Below are 25178 nucleotides of genomic sequence, written 5' to 3'. Positions count from 1 at the left end.
AGGACATAGGCATGGGCAAGGAGTTCATGACTAAAACACCAAAAGCAACGGCAACAAAAGCCAAAATTGACAGATGGGAACTAATTAAACTAAAGAGCTTCTGCACGGCAAAAGAAACTACCATCAGAGTAAACAGGCAACCTACAGAATGGGAGAAAACTTTTACAATCCACCCATCTGACAAAGGGCTAATATCCAGAAATTACAAAGAACTTAAACAAATGTATAAGAATATATCAACCCCATCAAAAAGTGGGCAAAGGATATGAACAGATACTTCTCAAAAGAAGATATTAAGAGGGGCGGAGCAAGATGGCCGAATAGGAACAGCTCCAGTCTCCAACTCCCAGCGCGAGCGACACAGAAGACCGGTGATTTCTGCATTTTCAACTGAGGTACTGGGGTCATCTCTCTAGGGAGTGCCGGACAATCGGTGCTGGTCAGCTGCTGCAGCCTGACCAGCGAGAGCTGAAGCAGGGCGAGGCATCGCCTCACCTGGAAGCGCAAGGGGGAAGGAAATCCGTTTTCCTAGCCAGGGGAACTGAGACACACAACACCTGGAAAATCGGGTAACTCCCACCCCAATACTGCGCTTTAAGGAAACAGGCACACCAGGAGAATATATCCCACACCTGGCCGGGAGGGTCCCACGCCCACGGAGCCTCCCTCACTGCTAACACAGCAGTCTGCGGCGATCTATCCGCAAGGCAGCAGCGAGGCTGGGGGAGGGGCGCCCGCCATTGCTGAGGCTTAAGTAGGTAAACAAAGCCGCTGGGAAGCTCAAACTGGGTGGAGCTCACAGCAGCTCAAGGAAGCCTGCCTGTCTCTGTAGACTCTACCTCTGCGGACAGCGCACAGCTGCAGTCCAATAGGGGAAGAGCGGGGGCCGTTGCAGACGCGAACGACTCTGTCTGACAGCTTTGGGGAGAGCGTGGATCTCCTAACGCGGAGGTTGAGATCTGAGAACGGACAGACTGCCTGCTCAGGTGGGTCCCTGACCCCTGAGTAGCCTAGCTGGGAGACATCCCCCACTAGGGGCAGTCTGACACCCCACACCTCACAGGGTGGAGTCACCCCTGAGAGGAAACTTCCAAAGAAGAATCAGACAGGTACACTCGCTGTTCAGCAATATTCTATCTTCGGCAACCTCTGCTGCTGATACCCAGGCAAACAGGGTCTGGAGTGGACCTCAAGCAATCTCCAACAGACCAACAGACAGTCCTTCTGACTGTCAGACGGAAAACTATCAAACAGGAAGGACACCTATACCAAAACCCCATCAGTACGTCACCATCATCAAAGACCAGAGACAGATAAAACCACAAAGATGGGGAAGAAGCAGGGCAGAAAAGCTGGAAATTCAAAAAATAAGAGCGCATCTCCCCTGCAAAGGAGCGCAGCCATCGCCAGCAACGGATCAAAGCTGGTCAGAGAATGACTTTGACGAGATGAGAGAAGAAGGCTTCAGTCCATCAAACCTCTCAGAGCTAAAGGAGGAATTACGTACCCAGCGCAAAGAAACTAAAAATCTTGAAAAAAGAGTGGAAGAATTGACAGCTAGACTAATTAATGCAGAGAAGATCATAAACGAAATGACAGAGATGAAAACCATGACACGAGAATACGTGACAAATGCACAAGCTTCAGTAACCGACTCGATCAACTGGAAGAAAGAGTATCAGCGATTGAGGATCAAATGAATGAAATGAAGCGAGAAGAGAAAACCAAAAGAAAAAAGAAGAAAAAGAAATGAACAAAGCCTGCAAGAAGTATGGGATTATGTAAAAAGACCAAATCTACGTCTGATTGGGGTGCCTGAAAGTGAGGGGGAAAATGGAACCAAGTTGGAAAACACTCTTCAGGATATCATCCAGGAGAACTTCCCCAACCTAGTAGGGCAGGCCAACATTCAAATTCAGGAAATACAGAGAACGCCACAAAGATACTCCTCCAGAAGAGCAACTCCAAGACACATAATTGCCAGATTCACCAAAGTTGAAATGAAGGAAAAAATCTTAAGGGCAGCCAGAGAGAAAGGTCGGGTTACCCACAAAGGGAAGCCCATCAGAATAACAGCAGACCTCTCGGCAGAAACTCTACAAGCCAGAAGAGAGTGGGGGCCAATATTCAACGTTCTTAAAGAAAAGAATTTTCAACCCAGAATTTCATATCCAGCCAAACTAAGTTTCATCAGTGAAGGAGAAATAAAATCCTTTACAGATAAGCAAATGCTTAGAGATTTTGTCACCACCAGGCCTGCCTTACAAGAGACCCTGAAGGAAGCCCTAAACATGGAAAGGAACAACGGTACCAGCCATTGCAAAAACATGCCAAAATGTAAAGACCATCGAGGCTAGGAAGAAACTGCATCAACTAACGAGCAAAATAACCAGTTAATATCATAATGACAGGATCAAGTTCACACATAACAATATTAACCTTAAATGTAAATGGACTAAATGCTCCAATTAAAAGACACAGACTGGCAAACTGGATAAAGAGTCAAGACCCATCAGTCTGCTGTATTCAGGAGACCCATCTCACATGCAGAGACATACATAGGCTCAAAATAAAGGGATGGAGGAAGATCTACCAAGCAAATGGAGAACAAAAAAAAGCAGGGGTTGCAATCCTAGTCTCTGATAAAACAGACTTTAAACCATCAAAGATCAAAAGAGACAAAGAAGGCCATTACATAATGGTAAAGGGATCAATTCAACAGGAAGAGCTAACTCTCCTAAATATATATGCACCCAATACAGGAGCACCCAGATTCATAAAGCAAGTCCTTAGAGACCTACAAAGAGACTTAGACTCCCATACAATAATAATGGGAGACTTCAACACTCCACTGTCAACATTAGACAGATCAACGAGACAGAAAGTTAACAAGGATATCCAGGAATTGAACTCATCTCTGCACCAAGCGGACCTAATAGACATCTATAGAACTCTCCACCCCAAATCAACAGAATATACATTCTTCTCAGCACCACATCGCACTTATTCCAAAATTGACCACATAATTGGAAGTAAAGCACTCCTCAGCAAATGTACAAGAACAGAAATTATAACAAACTGTCTCTCAGACCACAGTGCAATCAAACTAGAACTCAGGACTAAGAAACTCAATCAAAACCGCTCAACTACATGGAAACTGAACAACCTGCTCCTGAATGACTACTGGGTACATAACGAAATGAAAGCAGAAATAAAGATGTTCTTTGAAACCAATGAGAACAAAGATACAACATACCAGAATCTCTGGGACACATTTAAAGCAGTGTGTAGAGGGAAATTTATAGCACTAAATGCCCACAAGAGAAAGCAGGAAAGATCTAAAATTGACACTCTAACATCACAATTAAAAGAACTAGAGAGGCAAGAGCAAACACATTCAAAAGCTAGCAGAAGGCAAGAAATAACTAAGATCAGAGCAGAACTGAAGGAGATAGAGACACAAAAAACCCTCCAAAAAATCAATGAATCCAGGAGTTGGTTTTTTGAAAAGATCAACAAAATTGACAGACCGCTAGCTAGACTAATAAAGAAGAAAAGAGAGAGGAATCAAATAGACGCAATAAAAAATGATAAAGGGGATATCACCACTGACCCCACAGAAATACAAACAACCATCAGAGAATACTATAAATGCCTCTACGCAAATCAACTAGAAAATCTAGAAGAAATGGATAATTTCCTGGACACTTACACTCTCCCAAGACTAAACCAGGAAGAAGTTGAATCCCTGAATAGACCAATAGCAGGCTCTGAAATTGAGGCAACAATTAATAGCCTACCCACCAAAAAAAGTCCAGGACCAGATGGATTCACAGCTGAATTCTACCAGAGGTACAAGGAGGAGCTGGTACCATTCCTTCTGAAACTATTCCAATCAATAGAAAAAGAGGGAATCCTCCCTAACTCATTTTATGAGGCCAACATCATCCTGATACCAAAGCCTGGCAGAGACACAACAAAAAAAGAGAATTTTAGACCAATATCCCTGATGAACATCGATGCAAAAATCCTCAATAAAATACTGGCAAACCGGATTCAGCAGCACATCAAAAAGCTTATCCACCATGATCAAGTGGGCTTCATCCCTGGGATGCAAGGCTGGTTCAACATTCGCAAATCAATAAACGTAATCCAGCATATAAACAGAACCAAAGACAAGAACCACATGATTATCTCAATAGATGCAGAAAAGGCTTTTGACAAAATTCAACAGCCCTTTATGCTAAAAACGCTCAATAAATTCGGTATTGATGGAACGTACCTCAAAATAATAAGAGCTATTTATGACAAACCCACAGCTAATATCATACTGAATGGGCAAAAACTGGAAAAATTCCCTTTGAAAACTGGCACAAGACAGGGATGCCCTCTCTCACCACTCCTATTCAACATAGTGTTGGAAGTTCTGGCTAGGGCAATCAGGCAAGAGAAAGAAATCAAGGGTATCCAGTTAGGAAAAGAAGAAGTCAAATTGTCCCTGTTTGCAGATGACATGATTGTATATTTAGAAAACCCCATTGTCTCAGCCCAAAATCTCCTTAAGCTGATAAGCAACTTCAGCAAAGTCTCAGGATACAAAATTAATGTGCAAAAATCACAAGCATTCTTATACACCAGTAACAGACAAGCAGAGAGCCAAATCAGGAATGAACTTCCATTCACAATTGCTTCAAAGAGAATAAAATACCTAGGAATCCAGCTTACAAGGGATGTAAAGGACCTCTTCAAGGAGAACTACAAACCACTGCTCAGTGAAATCAAAGAGGACACAAACAAATGGAAGAACATACCATGCTCATGGATAGGAAGAATCAATATCGTGAAAATGGCCATACTGCCCAAGGTTATTTATAGATTCAATGCCATCCCCATCAAGCTACCAATGACTTTCTTCACAGAATTGGAAAAAAACTGCTTTAAAGTTCATATGGAACAAAAAAAAGAGCCCGCATTGCCAAGACAATCCTAAGTCAAAAGGACAAAGCTGGAGGCATCACGCTACCTGACTTCAAACTATACTACAAGGCTACAGTAACCAAAACAGCATGGTACTGGTACCACAACAGAGATATAGACCAATGGAACAGAACAGAGTCCTCAGAAATAATACCACACATCTACAGCCATCTGATCTTTGACAAACCTGAGAGAAACAAGAAATGGGGAAAGGATTCCCTATTTAATAAATGGTGCTGGGAAAATTGGCTAGCCATAAGTAGAAAGCTGAAACTGGATCCTTTCCTTACCCTTATACGAAAATTAATTCAAGATGGATTAGAGACTTAAATGTTAGACCTAATACCATAAAAACCCTAGAAGAAAATCTAGGTAGTACCATTCAGGACATAGGCATGGGCAAGGACTTCATGTCTAAAACACCAAAAGCAACGGCAGCAAAAGCAAAAATTGACACATGGGATCTAATTAAACTAAAGAGCTTTTGCACAGCTAAAGAAACTACCATCAGAGTGAACAGGCAACCTACAGAATGGGAGAAAATTTTTGCAACCTACTCATCTGACAAAGGGCTAATATCCAGAATCTACAAAGAACTCAAACAAATATACAAGAAAAAAACAAACAACCCCATCAAAAAGTGGGAAAGGATATGAACAGACATTTCTCAAAAGAAGACATCCATACAGCCAACAGACACATGAAAAAATGCTCATCATCACTGGCCATCAGAGAAATGCAAATCAAAACCACAATGAGATACCATCTCACACCAGTTAGAATGGCAATCATCAAGAAGTCAGGAAACAACAGGTGTTGGAGAGGATGTGGAGAAATAGGAACACTTTTACACTGTTGGTGGGATTGTAAACTAGTTCAACCATTATGGAAAACAGTATGGCGATTCCTCAAGGATCTAGAACTAGATGTACCATATGACCCAGCCATCCCACTACTGGGTATATACCCAAAGGATTATAAATTACTCTACTACAAAGACACATGCACACGTATGTTTATTGCGGCACTATTCACAATAGCAAAGACTTGGAATCAACCCAAATGTCCATCTGTGACAGACTGGATTAAGAAAATGTGGCACATATACACCATGGAATACTATGCAGCCATAAAAAAGGATGAGTTTGCGTCCTTTGTAGGGACATGGATGCAGCTGGAAACCATCATTCTTAGCAAACTATCACAAGAAGAGAAAACCAAACACCGCATGTTCTCACTCATAGGTGGGAACTGAACAATGAGATCACTTGGACTCGGGAAGGGGAACATCACACACTGGGGCCTATCAGGGGGAGGGGGGAGGAGGGAGGGATTGCATTGGGGAGTTATACATGATATAAACGTCATGCACATGTACCCTAGAACTTAAAGTATAATAAAAAAAAAAAGAGAAGATATTTATGCAGCCAACAGACACATGAAAAAATGCTTATCATCACTGGCCATCAGAGAAATGCAAATCAAAACCACAATGAGATACTATCTCACACCGGTTAGAATGGCGATCATTAAAAAGTCAGGAAACAACAGGTGCTGGAGAGGATATGGAGAAATAGGAACACTTTTACACTGTTGGTGGGACTGTAAACTAGTTCAACCATTGTGGAAGACAGTGTGGCGATTCCTCAAGGATCAAGAACTAGAAATACTATTTGACCTAGACATTCCATTACTGGGCATATACCCAAAGGTTTATAAATCATGCTGCTATAAAGACACATGCACATATATGTTTATTGCGGCACTATTCACAAGAGCAAAGACTTGGAACCAACCCAAATGTCCGTCAATGATAGATTGGATTAAGAAAATGTGGCACATATATACCATGGAATACTATGCAATCATAAAAATAGGATGAGTTTATGTCCTTTGTAAGGACATGGATGAAACTGGAAATATCATTATGAGCAAACTATTGCAAGGACAGAAAACCAAACACCGCATGTTCTCACTCATAGGTGAAAATTGAACATTGGGAACACTTGCACACAGGGTGGCAAACATCACACTTTGGGGCCTGTTGTGGGGTGGGGGGAGGGGGGAGGGACAGCATTAGGAGATATACCTAATGTAAATGGCGAGTTAACAGGTGCAGCACACCTACATGGCACATGTATACGTATGTAACAAACCTGCACATTGTGCACATGTACCCTAGAACTTAAAGTATAATAACAAAAAAAATATTCTCTACTTGTCCCATAGCAATGTCCACAACATACTTCTTCAGACTGCCACATATTTTTCTTTCTCTCTCAGCATATAAACTAATTCTTCACTCATCATTATAGCCATCATATTTATGAGTCATCATTAAATATGTTTTCAACTTTATAGTATTTTATGTTTTTGTTAACTTAAAAATCTCTTTCTAAATACCTTTTAAGTATATTTGAGGAAGAAAGTCATCTATGAACACTGCCTCTATTCCCTTCCTCCCCCCATCCCCTCTCACAAAATGAATCAGATGCACAGATTACAACAGAAAACTAACAAATTCAGCTCTGCAAACTAAACTTCCCTGAAAAATTTTATATTAGCTAAATGCTAGTTCCATGACACTTGAAGGAAGAATGGATATGATTCGTCTGGACATTAATTTGTTCCACACTGTAGACTGATATTTTAAAGAATTATTTTAAAATGAATTCAATTGAACAAATGAAGGAGACTTTCTTTGACTACTACAGCTATTTGCTCTTACATTTTTCCTTTTCATTGATCCTACTTTATCTGCACCTACTACGTTTATTTCATTATAATTAATTTATTTTGAAACCTGTTAGGTATTACTCTGCAAGGCCCTGCAAGGATGCCTAGTTGCTCCAAATACTGTGACTATTTCAATCAACACCAAAAGTTTCAAGAAATTGAAATTTACTTTTTACCTGGAGGAAATTTTATAATGACAAATTTGGATTTGTAATTGTCTATATGGTATGTTGAGTGCTTTTTCTTAGTAATCGCTTTTGCCTAAATATAGATTAAGGTTTTGAAAAACAATGAGTAACATTCCACACAATTGTAATTAGAACAATAAGTGTGCAAGAATATCTATCTGGCAAAAAAGCAAATGAACTGCTGGAGAATCTGAATTTAGAAATTTTTTGCAGCTCAAAAATAGGAGAAATAATTTTTTGAGTCAGTCCTTACATCAAGTGCCATATTTTCTTAATTTAGGGCTTACATTTTTTATTTGGGGGGCAGTTACATTCTTATTAGTCACAAGGTTGCTTCTGACTGTAAGATATTATACAGGGTTAGTACTGGCATAGCACCAAAATTCACATTCTAATCATACTTCTCTCATAGGCATTGACCACATAATCTAACAATTCCAAGATTCATTATCTGTCAACTGAAATATATGTGAACTCTACTAGGTGACCTGTAAGGGTCCCTTTCCACTCTAATGTTACATGATTTTAAGAGGATGTGTCTTTTATAGAATAAATTGGACAAAAGTAGGCTGACAATAGTGATTGAGTGGCAGAAAAAAATTGAAGAAAGTGAGGATAAGGAAAAGGAAACGTGAGAATAACAATCTGATTGTATACTTAGAGAGGATTTTTTTAATTATACTTTAAGTTCTGGGGTACATGTGCAGAATGTGCAGGGTTGTTACATTGGTGTACATGTGCCATGGTGGTTTGCTGCACCCATCAACCCGTCATGCACATTAGGTATTTCTCCTAATGCTCTCCCTCCCCTACCCCCCCAGCCCCTGACAGGCGCTGGTGTGTGATGTTCTCCTCACTGTTTCCATGTGTTCTCATTGTTCATCTCCCACTTATGAGTGAGAATATGCAGTGTTTGGTTTCTGTTCATAAAACCTTGAACTACTGCTTTAAAGTTCTTAGCAGAAAACAGAAAGAGACACCCCACACTTACCCAAATCATAGAATCTATCACAGTTTTTAACACAGTACAATAAACACTCGATGTTATAATTTGCTTTCCTTACCTCCTTTTTGTGTGTAAGCTTCTTGGAGTGGCAGGAAGGGGACCAGGAATACAGAAGGTATTGCAGTTTCTTCATCACTGACTTCAGGACACTTAGTATCATGCTTGACACATAGTAATTGCTCCGTAAACATTTGTTGAATGTAAGAATTTTCTCTCTTATCTTCTGTATTAGTATCATTTTAACTTCTTTTTTTGATACTGTATCAGGCATCACTGAACTGGGCACATCAACTCATTTACAGAGTCAGAGAAGGGATGAGCAAACTTCACCCTGTAGTCCAAACGTGCACCACCGTCTGTTTTTGTAAATAAAGTTTTATTGGCACACAGTCACATTCATTTTTTTTTACGTGCTGTCTAGCACTATTTTTGTCTTACAATGGCAAAGTTGATTCGTTGTGGCAAAACCTAGTTAGCCTACAAAGCAAGAAATATTTAATTGTTGGTCTAATAGGTAACCCAGAAAAAGGTTACTGATTCCCAGTCTGGAGTTGTAAAAAAAAATGACTAATTAAAATAAGATAACTTTAGTCAATATTAAAAGCCTATTGTCTTGTGAAGTTAGTTTTGTAAAGATCACAGTAAGTGTGTGTATTTAACAAAGAGGTTTCTTTTTCATCATTTCCAAGTCAAAACTTTAGCTTTCTTTGTATATAATCATGAAAATGTTATGTTAAAAAGTACATAGTAATCATCTGGCCTAGGAAGGTCTATATCTTTCACACAAGTAATGCTTTTCATTCATCATTTAAAGAAATTTATTCTCTCTGGTTTCCGTGATCTGCTGGCCGATAGCTGACCTGCACACCAGGACGCCCAGCAAGCTTTTCATTATCAGCATCCTCACGCTCAGTTTCTTATTACTTATCTCTCAAGTATGGTATATTTCATGATTAAAGAAGCTAAACAAAAATAACAGAGAAAACTGGCATCACAAGTAGACTATAATATCCAGAAGAAATAATTTTTTATTTTCTTGCTTGGAAATCATTAAACAGGTGATAGAAACAACAAAATCCAATATGTGATACTTTTGTTTTTACATCTGGGAACACGGTAAAAGCAGCCCAACTTTTGTTGTACCAATTAAATGACTTAGATAGTGGTGCTTAGGAAGGTCAATAAAGACAATCTGTTACTTTTCTTAAAAAAATGAGGGAATGTATGAATGTCTTCTTTTGAGAAATGTCTGTTCATATCCTTTGCCCACTTTTTGATGGGGTTGTTTGTTTTTTTCTTGTATATTTGTTTGAGTTCTTTGTAGATTCTGGATATTAGCCCTTTGTCAGATGAGTAGATTGCAAAAATTTTCTCCTATTCTGTAGGTTGCCTGTTCACTCTGATGGTAGTTTCTTTTGCTGTGCAGAAGCTCTTTAGTTTAATTAGATCCCATTGGTCAATTTTTGCTTTTGCTGCCGTTGCTTTTGGTGTTTTAGACATGAAGTCCTTGCCCATGCTTATGTCCTGAATGGTACTACCTAGGTTTTCTTCTAGGGTTTTTATGGTATTATGTCTAACATTTAAGTCTCTAATCCATCTTGAATTAATCTTCGTATAAGGAGTAAGGAAAGGATCCAGTTTCAGCTTTCTACTTAAGGCTAGCCAATTTTCCCAGCACCATTTATAAAATAGGGAATCCTTACCCCATTTCTTGTTTCTCAAATGCTCATCATCACTCGCCATCAGAGAAATGCAAATCAAAACCACAATGAGATACCATCTCACACCAGTTAGAATGGCAATCATTAAAAAGTCAGGAAACAACAGGTGTTGGAGAGGATGTGGAGAAATAGGAACACTTTTACACTGTTGGTGGGATTGTAAACTAGTTCAACCATTATGGAAAACAGTATGGCGATTCCTCAAGGATCTAGAAGTAGATGTACCATATGACCCAGCCATCCCACTACTGGGTATATGCCCAAAGGATTATAAATCATGCTGCTATAAAGACACATGCACACGTATGCTTATTGCGACACTATTCACAATACCAAAGACTTGGAATCAACCCAAATGTCCATCAGTGACAGACTGGATTAAGAAAATGTGGCACATATACACCATGGAATACTATGCAGCCATCAAAAAGGATGAGTTTGCGTCCTTTGTAGGGACATGGATGCAGCTGGAAACCATCATTCTTAGCAAACTATCACAAGAAGAGAAAACCAAACACCACATGTTCTCACTCATAGGTGGGAACTGAACAATGAGATCACTTGGACTCGGGAAGGGGAACATCACACATCGGGGCCTATCGTGGGGAGAGGGGAGGGGGGAGGGATTGCATTGGGAGTTATACCTGATATAAATGATGAATTGATGGGTGCTGACGAGTTGATGGGTGCAGCACACCAACATGGCACAAGTATACATATGTAACAAACCTGCACGTTATGCACATGTACCCTAGAACTTAAAGTATAATAAAAAAAAAAAAAGAAAGAAAAAAAATGAGGGAATGATATGCAGAGTCCCTGTATGTAAGCCAGGACATCGGCCAAACTGGACTGGCTCTTATGCTCTGGGCTCCTTACATAAAATACAACTTGCACATAATAAATGCTGTGAGCTAACTAAGAGAGCAAGGGTAAACATATGAAAATAAACATTTACAAACAACAACAAAAAAAACATAGTCCCCTGTTTACATTTCAGATAAAAATAAATACACAAAATAATTTTATTTTGAAAATTGTCTATAGTAGAAAGAGTACATATAAAATGACTCTCTGAATAAATGCACATTTATGAATATCTTAGTAGGCCTACTGCTGAATCACTCTATGGATATCTTAAACAATAGTGTATGACTTATTCATGAGCATCTGAACAACAAATTATTTAGAAAACAGAAAGGAGAGGAACAATCTTAATGTTTCTAACAAGAAAGTAAAACTATTAAGTTTATTTGCACCAGGAAATTTCTTGTCTTTTGTGTGGGGGGTGGGGGCAAGAGTGGGGGGGCTTCAGGTGTTTGAGAATAATTTGCAGGAGAATTCTTAGTATGAAATACCTAGCTGAAAATAACTTTTCTCAGTAAAATACTATTCACAAAATCTTTCATATTTCTGATCTTTCTTTATGAAGGACTCACATGCATTAATTCTACAAAAACTCACTGTGTTTTCTTTGTAGATAAAATGTACAGATATGTAAAAATATAAGGAATATTTACATGCATTCACTTTTGTGTTAGGTGTAAAAATATCTGTGAGAACATTCTCCACTATATCTCCCAGATCTAATTCCCAGTGACAGATATTTTCCTTGAGTTTAGGATAAAGATAAATTTGTCTTCACTGAGAAATATAATTTTCCTCCTATTATTCTACAAGGTTGGAGTAATGTTTTATGTTTCTCCCTTCCCTATGACTCTTGGGAAACTCAAGGCTAAATATTATCGTCAAATATAATAGCTGTATTTTTTTTCATCTGTTTGTCATGTTAGCTTTTATCTCTTTTTCAAACTTGATTTCTCCCTTGTTCGCCTACCCTCAATTTTGTCAAAAACTTAATTTTATTTTCCTGGCTTTACAGATGCTTTAAATCTCTTTTCTCTATTAAGAGAGTCAATATGTATTGAACCTAGACAAGTATCGATCAAATACCTTGCTTGCATATGTTATTTGTCAAGGAATTACTGTTTTCCACTCTGAGACTTCCTTTTCCTTATCGGCTAGATGAATGCCTGCCCATCCCTGAAGGCTGAGCTCAAGAATTTCCCCTTCTGTGCTCCCTTCTCTCATCTAGAAAGCAGAGTTGATCGCTTTGTAGCAGCACTGCTCCTGACTCTGTGGATTCACTCATCACACAGCATCTTTCTGTTTGCATCTGTCTGTATTTATAGATTATCAGCCTCTTTTGAGTAATGGCTACATGTCTTTCACATTTCTATGACCAATATCTAGTCTCTGGTAGGTCAATACCAGACAAGCAGTAGGTATTAACGAATGTGTGTAGATGGTACAAATAAATTGATGAATTTTAAAATAATGAAAAATTGAATATTTTGGAAGTGTTTATAATAGTAAATACATCGACTGGCAAGCATCCACTGTGTTCCCTCTGAATAACATCATACTATGAGTTATTGGGGGCAGGAGGAGGTCACAATAATACTTGCTTGGCTAGGGATACAAAATTCCAATTTGTGATATTTTCAAGAAGTTAATTGTCCAGAGAGGGTTAAAATTGATATGAGTTTAAGTACTTAATTTTTGAAATGTGGAATGATCTTAACAATACGCATTCTCTGTTGGGTGGCAAAACCGATTAAGCAAGGATATGAAGACAAAACAACAAAAGTGGTTTATTTGAAGAATGGAAAGAAGATCTGTTTGAGAGACTGGAAAGGTGGGTGATAATTAAAGATCAGTGGACAATATGATTAAGTAGTTGTGTGGACGACCACTAGAAGGTAGGAGTCAGATTATGGCAATGCCTTAAGACTCAGATAGAGAAAGTTATATTTGATGTTAATAGAAAGCTGTTGTTCAGTTTTGAACAAGAGATTAACTTGATTAAAAAATTAATTAGTTGAGAATGGTATAAAGAGTATATTAGAGCATTATAAACTAGAGAGAGGGAGATTGTACAAGAGACATTAGAAATTCAGGTATAGGAAGAAAGGGGCCAAGATTAGAGTGTTTACAACCCAAATTGAAGCAAAAATATTGATCTGGAAAATGTTTCAAGGCAAAAATCATGAGTCATATTAGATGATACGATGTGGGTGAAAAATAATCCTATTTAAAAGTCAAAACCTCATCATATAAATATTGAAAATTAATAAATTTGATATATGCTATTCCAGTGTTAGCCTTGAATATCATAAATCAGTAAAGGAAATGTAATTTCCTGATGTTTGATGATGCTAGATATTAATCATTTCCTGTAATAGTTTAACATGAAGGATAATTTGCACTCATTATTTTAATATTATTTGTAAAGCTGTAGTTTATAGACTTTGCAAGTGATTATAACAGAATTGTTCATCTATGCATAATATACCCACCCAAGAAAGAGTTGATGCTCATCTACTGGGGTTGCCATAACAAAATATTATTACATATGGGGAAACTTAACAGAAACTTATTTTCTCACAGTTCTGGATGGTGGAAGTTCGAGATCAACACGTTAGGAGGCATTATTTCTCCTGAGATTTCTCTCCTTTGTAGACGGTCTCTCCACTGTGTGTGCATGCACCCTTCGTGTCTCTTCCTTTCTTACAAGGACACAAGTCTATTGGATCCTCATTTTAACTTAACCTTCTCTTTAAAGACTTCTCTTCCAATATCATTACCCTATGAGGTACTGGGGATTGGGACTTCAACATATGAATTTTAAGTAGACAGCACTCAGCCAATAACAAGATTTATGGCAGATGTTCTAAACATAATATTTGATATAGCTGGGTTGTGTCCCCACCCAAATTTCATATTGAATTGTAGCTCCCATAATTCCCATGTGTTGTGGGAGGGATCTGATGGGAGTTAATTGAATCACGGGGGTGGTTTTCCCCTATACTGTTCTCATGGTAGTGAATAAGTCTTATAAGAGCTGATGGTTATATAAGGGGAAACTCCTTTCACTTGGCTTTCATTCTGTCTTTGCCAGCTGCCATGAAATATGTCCCTCTGCTCTTCCTTCATCTTCCACCATGATTGTGAGGCCTCCCCAGTCATTTGGAACTGTGAGTCAATCAATCCTCTTTTCTTTATAAATTACCCAGTCTCCAGTATGCAGCATGAAAATGGATTAATACACTAAATTGGTGCCAGTAGAGTGGAGTGCTGCTGTTAAGACACTTGAAGATGTGGAAGGAACTTTGGAACTGGATAACGGGCAGAAGTTGGAACAATTTGGAGGGCTCAAAAGAAGATGGGAAAATGTAAGAAAGTTTGGAACTTCCTAGAGCCTTGTTGAATGGCTTTGGCCAAAATGCTGATAACTATGGACAATGAAATCCAGACTGAGGTAGTCTCAGATGGAGATAAGGAACTTGTTAGGAACTAGAGTAAACATGACTCTTGCTATGCTTTAGCAAAGAGACTGGTGGCATTTTGCTCCTGCCCCAGAGATTTGTGGAACTTGGAACTTGAGGGAAATGATTTAGAGTATCTGGTGGAAGATACTCTAGGGACTTGGTGCCCTACCTCCCAGCAACTCTAGCCATGGCTAAAAGGGGCCAAGGTACAGCTTGGACTGTGGTTTCAGAGTGTGCAAGCGCCAAGTCTTGGTAGGTTCCAGGTGGTATTGAGCCTGCAGGTGCACAGAAGTCAAGAACTGAGGTTTGGGAACCTCTGCCTAAATTTCAGAGGACGTATGGAAACACCTGGATGTCCAGGCAGAACTTTGCTGCAGGGGTGGGGCTCTCATGGAGAACCTCTACTAGGGCAGTGCAGAAGGAAAACATGGCATCAGAGGCCCCATACAGAGTCCCTACTGGGGCACTGCCTAGTGGAGCTGTGAGAAGAGGGCCACCATCCTCCAGATCCCAGACAGGTAGATCACCAACAGCTTGCACTGTGCACCTGGAAAAGCCACAGACACTCAACACCACCCCATGAAAGCAGCCAAGAAGGTGACTGCACCCTGCAAAGCCACAGGGGTGGTGCTGCCCAAGACCATGGGAGTCTACCTCTTGCATCAGTGTGACGTGGGTGTGAGACACAGTGTCAAAGGAGATAATTTTGGAGCTTCAAGATTTGACTGCCCCGCTGGATTTTAAACTTGCATGGGGCCTGTGGCCCCTGCATTTTGGCCAATTTCTCCCATTTGGAATGGCTGTATTTACCCAATACATGTAACCCCATTGTATTTAGGAAGTAACTAACTTGCTTTTGATTTTACAGCCTCATAGGTGGAAGAGATTTGCCTTGTCTCAGATGAGACTTTAGATTGTGGACTTTTGAGTTAATACTGAAATGAGTTAAGATTTTGGGGGACTGTTGGAAGGCATGATTGGTTTTGAAATGTGAGAGCATGAGATTTGGAGAGACCAGGGGCAGAATGATATGGTTTGGCTCTGTGTCTCCACCCAAATCTCTTCTTGAGTTTTAGCTCCCATAATTCCCACATGTTGTGGGAGGGATCTGGTGGGAGATAACCGAATCATGGGGGCAGGTTTCCCCATACTGTTCTCATGGTAGTGAGTAAGTCTCATGAGAGCTGATGGTTTTATAAGGGAGAATCCTTTTTGCTTGGCTCTCATTCTCTCCCTTTGCTGGCTGCCATGAAAAACATCCCTTTACTTTTCCTTTGTCTTCCACCATGATTGTGAGGCCTCCCCAGCCATTAGAACTGTGAGTCAATTAAACTTCTTTTCTTTGTAAATTACCTAGTCATGCATGTGCAGTGTGAAAATGGACTAATACAATAATCTATATTTTATTACTTCTTTGATGGTTCCAATAACTATCAAACGTTTCTTTGTGTGATATAAAATTGCTTTCTAAAATCCAAAGAACCTCAGAAAATATGCTCATGTCTTTCGTATAATTTTGTTATTTTCCCTCTTCTGCATGAGCTAATACTTTAAATTCCTTGAGTTTACAAATTTTTGACCTCTACATTGGCCCATATTTTATCTTCTCCTCTCTATAATAGCTAGAAAAATAAGTGGTCCCATGTACATGTTTAGATTCTAATACTTTCCTGAAAATCTTTTACAAAAAATAGACTGCTTTCTTGATGTGTGAGTTTGGGATGTTAATTTTTCTGCACCTCGGTTTTCTACACTTTGAGGAAGAATAAAAATATTTATCTCCTAAATTCTGTAAAAATCAACTAAAATCCTATGTGGGATGATACATGTACAGGCTGTTTTCTCATTTTGTGCCCTCACTCCCTCTCCTTAAATATAAGAATACAACCTGTTCTCAAGTTGCTCAAAATCCAGTAGCTGAAGATCTCTGTTAAAAGCATTGTTTATTGTACTGTGTTAGAGATTGTGATTTCACATAACTTTTAAGTTTTGTATGGTTGTTTGTTGTCTAACTAAATGTCCCAGATTTCTTTGTATTTTTAAAATGCCTTATATCTGTTTTTAATTTTTCTTCTATTGCTTGTGCCACATCAGTTTATCAGCCGTCACTTTTTTTTTTTTTTAATAATTATTTTATTTTATTTAATATACACAATGAATGAAAATTAAGCGAGAAAAGATAGCATTTTTCCATAGAAGCCAAGTTGAATATTGTAGAATAACTCAATAAAGGCAAAAAATAATATAATGTTCCAACAAATGTGAAAATTGGATTATAAAATATTGGAAATAAAAACATCAAATGTAAAACCCCACACTCAGATGGTTTCATGTCTTTTTTTTTTTTTTTTTCTTTTTTTTTTTTTTTATTATACTTTAAGTTCTAGGGTACATGTGCATGACGTTATATCATGTATAACTCCCCAATGCAATCCCTCCCTCCTCCCCCTCCCCATGATAGGCCCCAGTGTGTGATGTTCCCCAGACACATGAAAAAATGCTCATCATCACTGGCCATCAGAGAAATGCAAATCAAACCACAATGAGATACCATCTCACACCATTAGAATGGCAATCATTAAGAAGTCAGGAAACAACAGGTGTTGGAGAGGATGTGGAGAAATAGCCGTCACTTTTTATTAAAATCAGTGAAACTTCTTCTATCAGCCTCCCTCACTTTAATTTGCTGTTCCAAATAACCTGTGAGCTGGAAAATCACATAATCAAGTCTATTGGAATTTGAGCAGATGTAGGAGAGTAGGAGTTATCAAGTCTCAACCCTGGATTCTAGTCTATGCTGGGTTATTTTTATGTCAGTTAATCTTCATAACAGCTCAAGGAGGGGGGTACTATTATTACTGTCATTTTGCAGATGAGGACACTGAGACTTCAGGAAATAATTTACTAAAAGATAAATATGTAGGAAAGAGTAGAATCAGCAGCTGAAATCAGATCTTCCAATTCCAGGTTCAATACCACTACACCATATACCCTGAAGTCAGATACTCCCGTAATGAATTCCTAAGGGACCCAGGTTTGTTGCACCAGATTAATTTATTTACGATTTTGTATTATAGAACTTCTCTCAAACATTTTAAAAACTGTTATGACATTTAATTACACATCATAACACCAGTTATCTGCCAACTTACATATAATAAAATTTCATAAGGTAAAAATATTACTCAAGGAAATCTTGTTCAACAATAATCATAGAAAATGGCTGATGTTCATTGAGTGATGTGTCTCTGTTCTATGTTCTTTACCTTTACTTACATGTATCACCACATTCAATCTTCACCATTACTTGTGAGTTCACTACTGTCATTATGCCTATTTTATAGGTAAAGAAACTGAGGTTTTGAGTAGTAATTTTCTACAATTCAAATCCAGTCAAGTAAAACTAGTAGGAGAATTGAAACCAGAGAAGCTTCCTTCAGCACTCAGCACTGAAAACACAGAACATTTCAAAATGGTACTCATTATTTATTAATGGTTTGGGTTCACTGAGCAAAACCATACCTTGCCTTGACAGAATTCAGTCTCAGGACGCCAGAAGTGATTATATATGGCTGTGGGTCAAGCTAGAAGTCTGAGGGATGAAACCTACATATTTATTGGAATTTTATTAATAAGTAACCCAAATTAACAGATTTCTAATATTATCCCTAGAACTGTTGGTGAGGCCTAAATTTAACCCCTGTGCTTTCCTTATGGAAGAAGGCTTCCAAGGCTCAATGTGTTTTCTGCACTCTGTGGTTGCTTCCTGCAATAATTCTATCTTATTTTGTGGAGTTAGGGGAGTCCTACCATCTCCATAACTACTCCCCTCTTCCCGTTTTGCTTTTAAGATCATCAAACATTTGAAACCTGGTGCACAGGCATCTTACCTTTTCCACTTTTTGCCTACATCATTGAGGACTCAAGTTCTCAACTGGAGGAGAATGGATGAATAAACAAAGGTTTCTTGATATTTACAAATTTAGTCATCTTAATCTTCACCAAACCAAACCAATACTTTTTTATTTGCCTGGAACTTTCTTACTTCCAATTTGTAACCATAGCTCACTACCTTCCCAATTCTGTTATTATCTTATCTCTACTATATTGACTTCCTTATTTCATAAAATCTAGCTCCATACTCTCCTTTTTCTCCAACGATATTCCCAATCCCCAGCTATTTCCTTTCACCTCATATCCTCAACCCATTCTTCCCTCATTTTCTTCTCCATTCAATCTAGACCCTACAGGCCAACATTCCATGCTTAAATTACCTCTGTCCCATCACTGACATCAGCTTTACAGAGTCCCTCCTCTGCTTTAATACCAACAGCTGTTTCCTTTCCTATTTCTTGACTGCAAACAGAGAAAAGCTGAAAGCAACATAGCTGAGTACAATGACAAATGTACCATTATTATCCTCAGCCTTTGCTAAATGTTTTCTCCCATGCTTCACTATGGCCATTTTCAGATCTTCACTGTTACCTTCAAGCCTCCTGTTGACTTTCAGCAGTCACACTGTTTTCTTTTTCCAGAAAAAAAGAGAAATCACTAGGAATGAATAACACATCCATCTTAATTTTCTTTTCTAATGTCTCAAAGAAAAAGATATATCTATTCATAACCAGTCAGTTCTTCTACCTAGTTTGAGATTCACTTCCTCTCTCATAATAATCTTGCCCCATCAGTAATCTAATTTGTCAACTAAATCTTCAATCTGTTTACAGAACTGAAGGCCACAGTCTATGCAGTGGTGATTTCCCACCAAGCATCACTGTTTCCACCAGCAGTTTCCTCCAGTTGATTGCTGTCTGTCATTGTTACTATCCTGAACCAAGTCTTCCAAAATGGCCAAAACCTCATGGCACCAAAACATCTATGTGCACAAGTGTATGTGTGTGTGTGTTTGTATGTGTGTGTGTGTGAGTGTGAGAAGGGGAAAGAAAGTAAAGGACACATCTTAATTTTCTGCTTATTCCTTTTCTTTTGACCCTAAGGGGTATTTTAAACCAAAGACCAAACTCTTGAGTCCAAAGTTCTCATTTGCAACAGAAGTAAATAAATGGTAACACTGCCATCAAGAAATAGGTCCTAATGTTTAGAACAGATAAATTGACCTAATAATTTTGCCACCCACTATACATGTAAAAAACCTCATGCCTAGTTTAAATGTACAGTTTTCTAAATAAAAGTCTAAAAGGCCTCAAATATCTTGTATGTTTTGTTTTTATCATCAAATGCATTTATAAAGTAGACACATAAAATTTTACCAAATGTATTTTTAAAATGGTGGGATAAAGGAGTTATATAACTAGAAAATCTGGTTATAAATAAATAAATAAACCCACTCATGAGCACATGTCATTTTATGCTGAAATAAGTGTGCTAAAAGCAATAATGAATATGTGTAGCATGCTTAGAAATTCCCTGTAAAATATTTAAAAGTTTAAGAGTTGCCATACTGAACTCATTATAATCTGTCCATCAGAGAAAAAAGTTGGCATTTTCTTTCACAGCCCTGGAAATGGTCATTTTCAGCAGAAACTTCATAATAGAAGCCTCGAGTAATAAAATAAAATTACCAATAAAATCATTCAGGGTGATTTTTTAGACACTCTTATAGCTCCCTTGAATAGGAGCAGGGGTATAGGATGCGTACAACTCAAAAAAACAGCACTTCCTTTCCTCTGGCTTAAGAATCAATACAGAATTTTTATTTGGCTTCCTTCAAGTAAAACCAAGCATAAAACATAATAGTTATTAATGTCAGCAAAAAGCAGAGAAATCGATATTAAGTGACAAAAAGATTCTGATTTCTAGAATCACAAAGCAAGGGAGTTGAGAGTGACAAAATAAAATCAGAAAAGTATGTCAATGTGTATGTTGAGTGTGGGTAGTGCTTCCTTCGACAAGAATGCTCTAGAATTACAGTGGGAGGCAGCCTTCCAGCACTGAGGTTTGAAAGAGGTTACATCTTGAGAAGCTGCAAGCAGAACTGGATATCCCCCTATATATGCAGGACAAGAAAAAAATGGCCTGGCCCATGAGCAAATTGTGAGTTAAATCCATTTCTGCCACTTGCAAAAAATTTCCTTCCATCTCTTTGCTTTCTATTCCAAATCCCAACTGCACTCTCCATTTCACTAGGAAATCTGGAAATCACTTTGGTTGAGGAAGGGTGGAAAGGACAGGAAGAACAGATATTAAACTTGGAGAGTATGTGGAGCATGGGCAAGGGAATCTGCTCATGGGGCAATGAGGAAGCCATCTAGAAACCCAGGCCCATTGAGGACCATGCTGCACCCCACCACCTTGCCAGAAGCATCCCTAGCAACAAACAGGAGGTAAGGGGCACATACAGATGTGTCAAGGAGTATGTGAGCAGAAGAACAACTTACCAATGTGATCAAATACGCCCTTGGCTATTTCATCAAATGACACTGGCAAATGCTATCACCTCTCCTTCCGTGCATTAAAAAAAAAAAAAAAAAAAAAGCTACACCCCTTTCCCAACAAATTAAACTGGGAACATGATTGATAACGTGCTTTTCATGATCGCAACTCAATTCGGAGGAAGTTTCCATATAAATAGAAGTTAAGGTTATTACGATTCCAGTTGCCCAGGTTTCGTAATGAAGTTCAGAAATTTTGCTAGGAGCACTGGGGTAAGGTGGTTTTGAAAAGCATCATGAATACTTCAGACCTTCCCTGGAGCAGGCTTTGAAAAATATTTTTACTTCCCTCTGTAGTTTCTTCATTTTTATGACACTAAAATGAACTTTGAAAATGATGGCATCTGCTGTCCCCTCATCAAAAGATGGGGCTCCAGACCATCTGTGTGACATTTTGCTAAAATAAAGAAATTTGATTTTAAAATTTGTTGCTAAATGTTTAAAAAAAAAATCCCCTGCAAAGGTTAAAACCATAGTGAGGGACATCCTGGTGATTAAAATTGGGCTTGTTCCTATTAGCAAAGGCCAGGGCCCGCAGTGGGGAAATATAGAGCCACCTTTGTTGAAAACATCCTGACATTTTGTCATTGCTGGATTCCTATGGAGCAACAGGCATGTGTCCTGCTTTCAACTACATGTTGCCCTCTTCCGTGCTATCTTAATTTAATGATTGGTAAGGCCATTAAAAAAAAAAACTAACTATTGAACTGAGTTCTGTTAATTATATCTTTTTTGAACCTAAAATCTGTTTTAAAGATGTTAAAATAAAAATATATAATCACTGGCAGTATGTTAGTGGGGTGTGTGTGTGTGTCATAGCTAGAAATAAAAGTAGAGCAACTTCTTTGAGCCATTCCCTGTGAGTAACTTAAAACCTGGGGAAAATCAGCTCCTTCTCACCTACTTTCTCTCTCTCTTTCTCAAGGTGCAGGAAGCTACATAAACTAGAAAACTGAGAATTTAGAATTCACGCTCTTGTGCATTTTTTGAAGTCACTTTTATTTAGTGAAGGGTCTTTAGTCAGTACTGAAGAAACCCAGTTTCTGACTTTTCCTCAATCTCTCCATCTGCTCAAAATAGAGACAAATGGGCCAGGTGCAGTGGCTTACACCTGCAATCCCAGCACTTTGGGAGGCTAAGGTGGGTGGATCACGAGGTCAGGAGATCGATATCATCCTGGCCAACATGGCAAAACCCTGTCTCTACTAAAAACACAAAAATTAGCCAGCCATGGTGGTGTGCGTATATAGTCCCAGCTACTCAGGAGGCTGAGGCAGGAGAATCGCTTGAACTCGGGAGGCAGAGGTTGTAGTGAGCCGAAGATCGTGACACCGCACACCAGCCTGGGTGACAGAACAAGATTTTGTCCAAAAAAAAAAAAAAAAGTAGAGACATGAAAAATCACAGAAATAGCATCATATGGAGACAAAGTTGGTAAGATTAGCACAGTAGCCTTTAATGAAAGGCTTTCTGGCTTTGTCCTTAACGGCATGGTAGTCTTTGATAGCAAATAATTTTCATGTTACAATGAGTAGAAGGGAAAATTAAACATATTGGTAGCATATCTTTAGCAGAAATATCTCTAGGGATACAATCAACCTGCAGCCTTGTTACATGGGGAAAGGCAATGACATGTATTTCATCATCAAGGCATCTTTATAAAGCTGGAAAAATTTGGTTTCTGATCATGGAAGCCTCTCCCAAATAATCAGAATATTCTGTGAGGCTGTGAGTTATCCAGAGAGTTGCTAATCGAACATCCATTTCATTTTCAAGTTCTAAATTGGGAATTTTAACAAGGTTCAAATACCTGAATTGCTTTTCTTAGAAATGTTCTCTTTTTTTTTTTTTTTTGGAGCATAGGAATTATGATTGCTTACACAGTCTCTTACTGTGATAAAATCAGCTTTGGTTTGAGGATTCCTATGGTAATAATATTAATCTATTTAATTTTAGTTGTATACAAATTATTTCATAGATCATGACATGAAAATTTTTTAAGAAAATGAATTAGAAACTTCTGGGTTTTTTAAAAAAATGATGGACTTATGTTCCTGTCCCCTTCTGCTCTCTAAAATAACAAGAAGAACAAGAAACAGAAGTATAAACTTGCATTTCAATAAAATTGGAGGCATTGGTAATCAGAACTACATTAGTAACTAGAAAGACTGCCAACTGTAGTGAAGGTCAAATGGAGATGAGTGAAGATGCTGAGGAAGCACATCTGAAGCTAGAATTTCAAGCAATGGGCCAGAACACAGTTCTTCAGTGCAGGTTGCCTGCACTTAACTATGTGATCAGTGTTAATGTCAACACTAACAGGAAAAGCTGATGCCATAGATCTCCTTAGAAAGGTGCAGGATTGCATATTTCTGTCCCTTGAAAAACACAGTCTGAAATGAATCACAAGGAAACAATCAGACTGTATAAATCAGGGATGTTGTGGACATTCAGCAGAAATGAAGCGGACCACCATCGAAAATTTGGTTTGAAAGTTCAGATTGATGATGTAACACGTACATACCTAGAAGGTATAGAAAGGCATGAATAGGTTTATTACTCACATAACGAGACTTTCTGGATGAAATGAAGTGGCTCCTATGAATATGCAAAAATAGCTTGAGAGAGAGGACCAAGAGATGGCTTGGGATTTTTATTGTGGTTAGGAGGTGGGGTCAGAGTGAAGGTTCCCGCACAAGGGCAGGAGCTTGCATAGTTTTGTCAACTTAAATAACAAACCAGGAGTGGATGTCTAAAAGAAAGGATATATATTTGAGAATAAAGCATTGCAAAGGGAATATGTGTGCCATAGTAAACTATGTGCATATTCACGGAGGTAAAGGAAGCAAATGTTTTTAAAATAAAAATAAGGAGGATTAAATAATTGTTTTGAAATAATTATTCATGGCTATAAGGATCAATAAGATGATGCCAGTTCAAGGTTGGACAGGCAGCTGTTGGGCAGATGTCCTTGCAGAAGTATTTTTTGTGGAAGGTTGCAATGGCCTTTGTGCAAGGTTGTGTTTTCGGTCTTTTTTGTTATCAAAAAAATAAATGTTGAGCATTTTTCATGTGTCTGTTAGCTGTATAAATGTCTTCTTTTGAGAAGTGTCTGTCATATCCTTCGCCCACTTTTTGATGGGGCTGTTTGGTTTTTTCTTCTACATTTGCTTAAGTTCTTTGTAGATTCTGGATATTAGCCCTTTGTCAGATGGGTAGATTGTAAAAATTTTCTCCCATTCTGTAGGTTGCCTGTTCACTCTGATGGTAGTTTCTTTTGCTGTACAGAAGCTCTTTAGCTTAATTAGATCCCATTTGTCAATTTTTGCTTTTGTTGCCATTGCTTTTGGTGTTTTAGTCATAAAGTCCTTGCCCATGCCTTGCCCATGCCTATGTCCTGAATGGTATTGCCTAGGTTTTTTTCTACGTTTTTATGGTTTTAGGTCTTTCAACATCACTGGCCATCAGAGAAATGCAAATCAAAACCACATTGAGATACCATCTTACACCAGTTAGAATAGCAATCATTAAAAAGTCAGGAAACAACAAGTGCTGGAGAGGAGAAATAGGAACACTTTTACACTGTTGGTGGGACTGCAAACTAGTTCAACCATTGTGGAAGACAGTGTGGCAATTCCTCAAGGATCTAGAACTAGAAATACCATTTGATCCAGCCATCCCATTACTGGATATATACTGAAAGGTTTATAAATCATGCTGCTATAAAGATACATGTACACATATTTTTATTGCGGCACTATTCAGAA

The sequence above is a fragment of the Trachypithecus francoisi genome, unplaced genomic scaffold (genome assembly GCF_009764315.1).
Source record: "Trachypithecus francoisi isolate TF-2019V2 unplaced genomic scaffold, Tfra_2.0 Lachesis_group18, whole genome shotgun sequence".
Taxonomy (NCBI): Eukaryota; Metazoa; Chordata; class Mammalia; order Primates; family Cercopithecidae; genus Trachypithecus; species Trachypithecus francoisi.
This window is presented reverse-complemented; position numbering follows the sequence as displayed.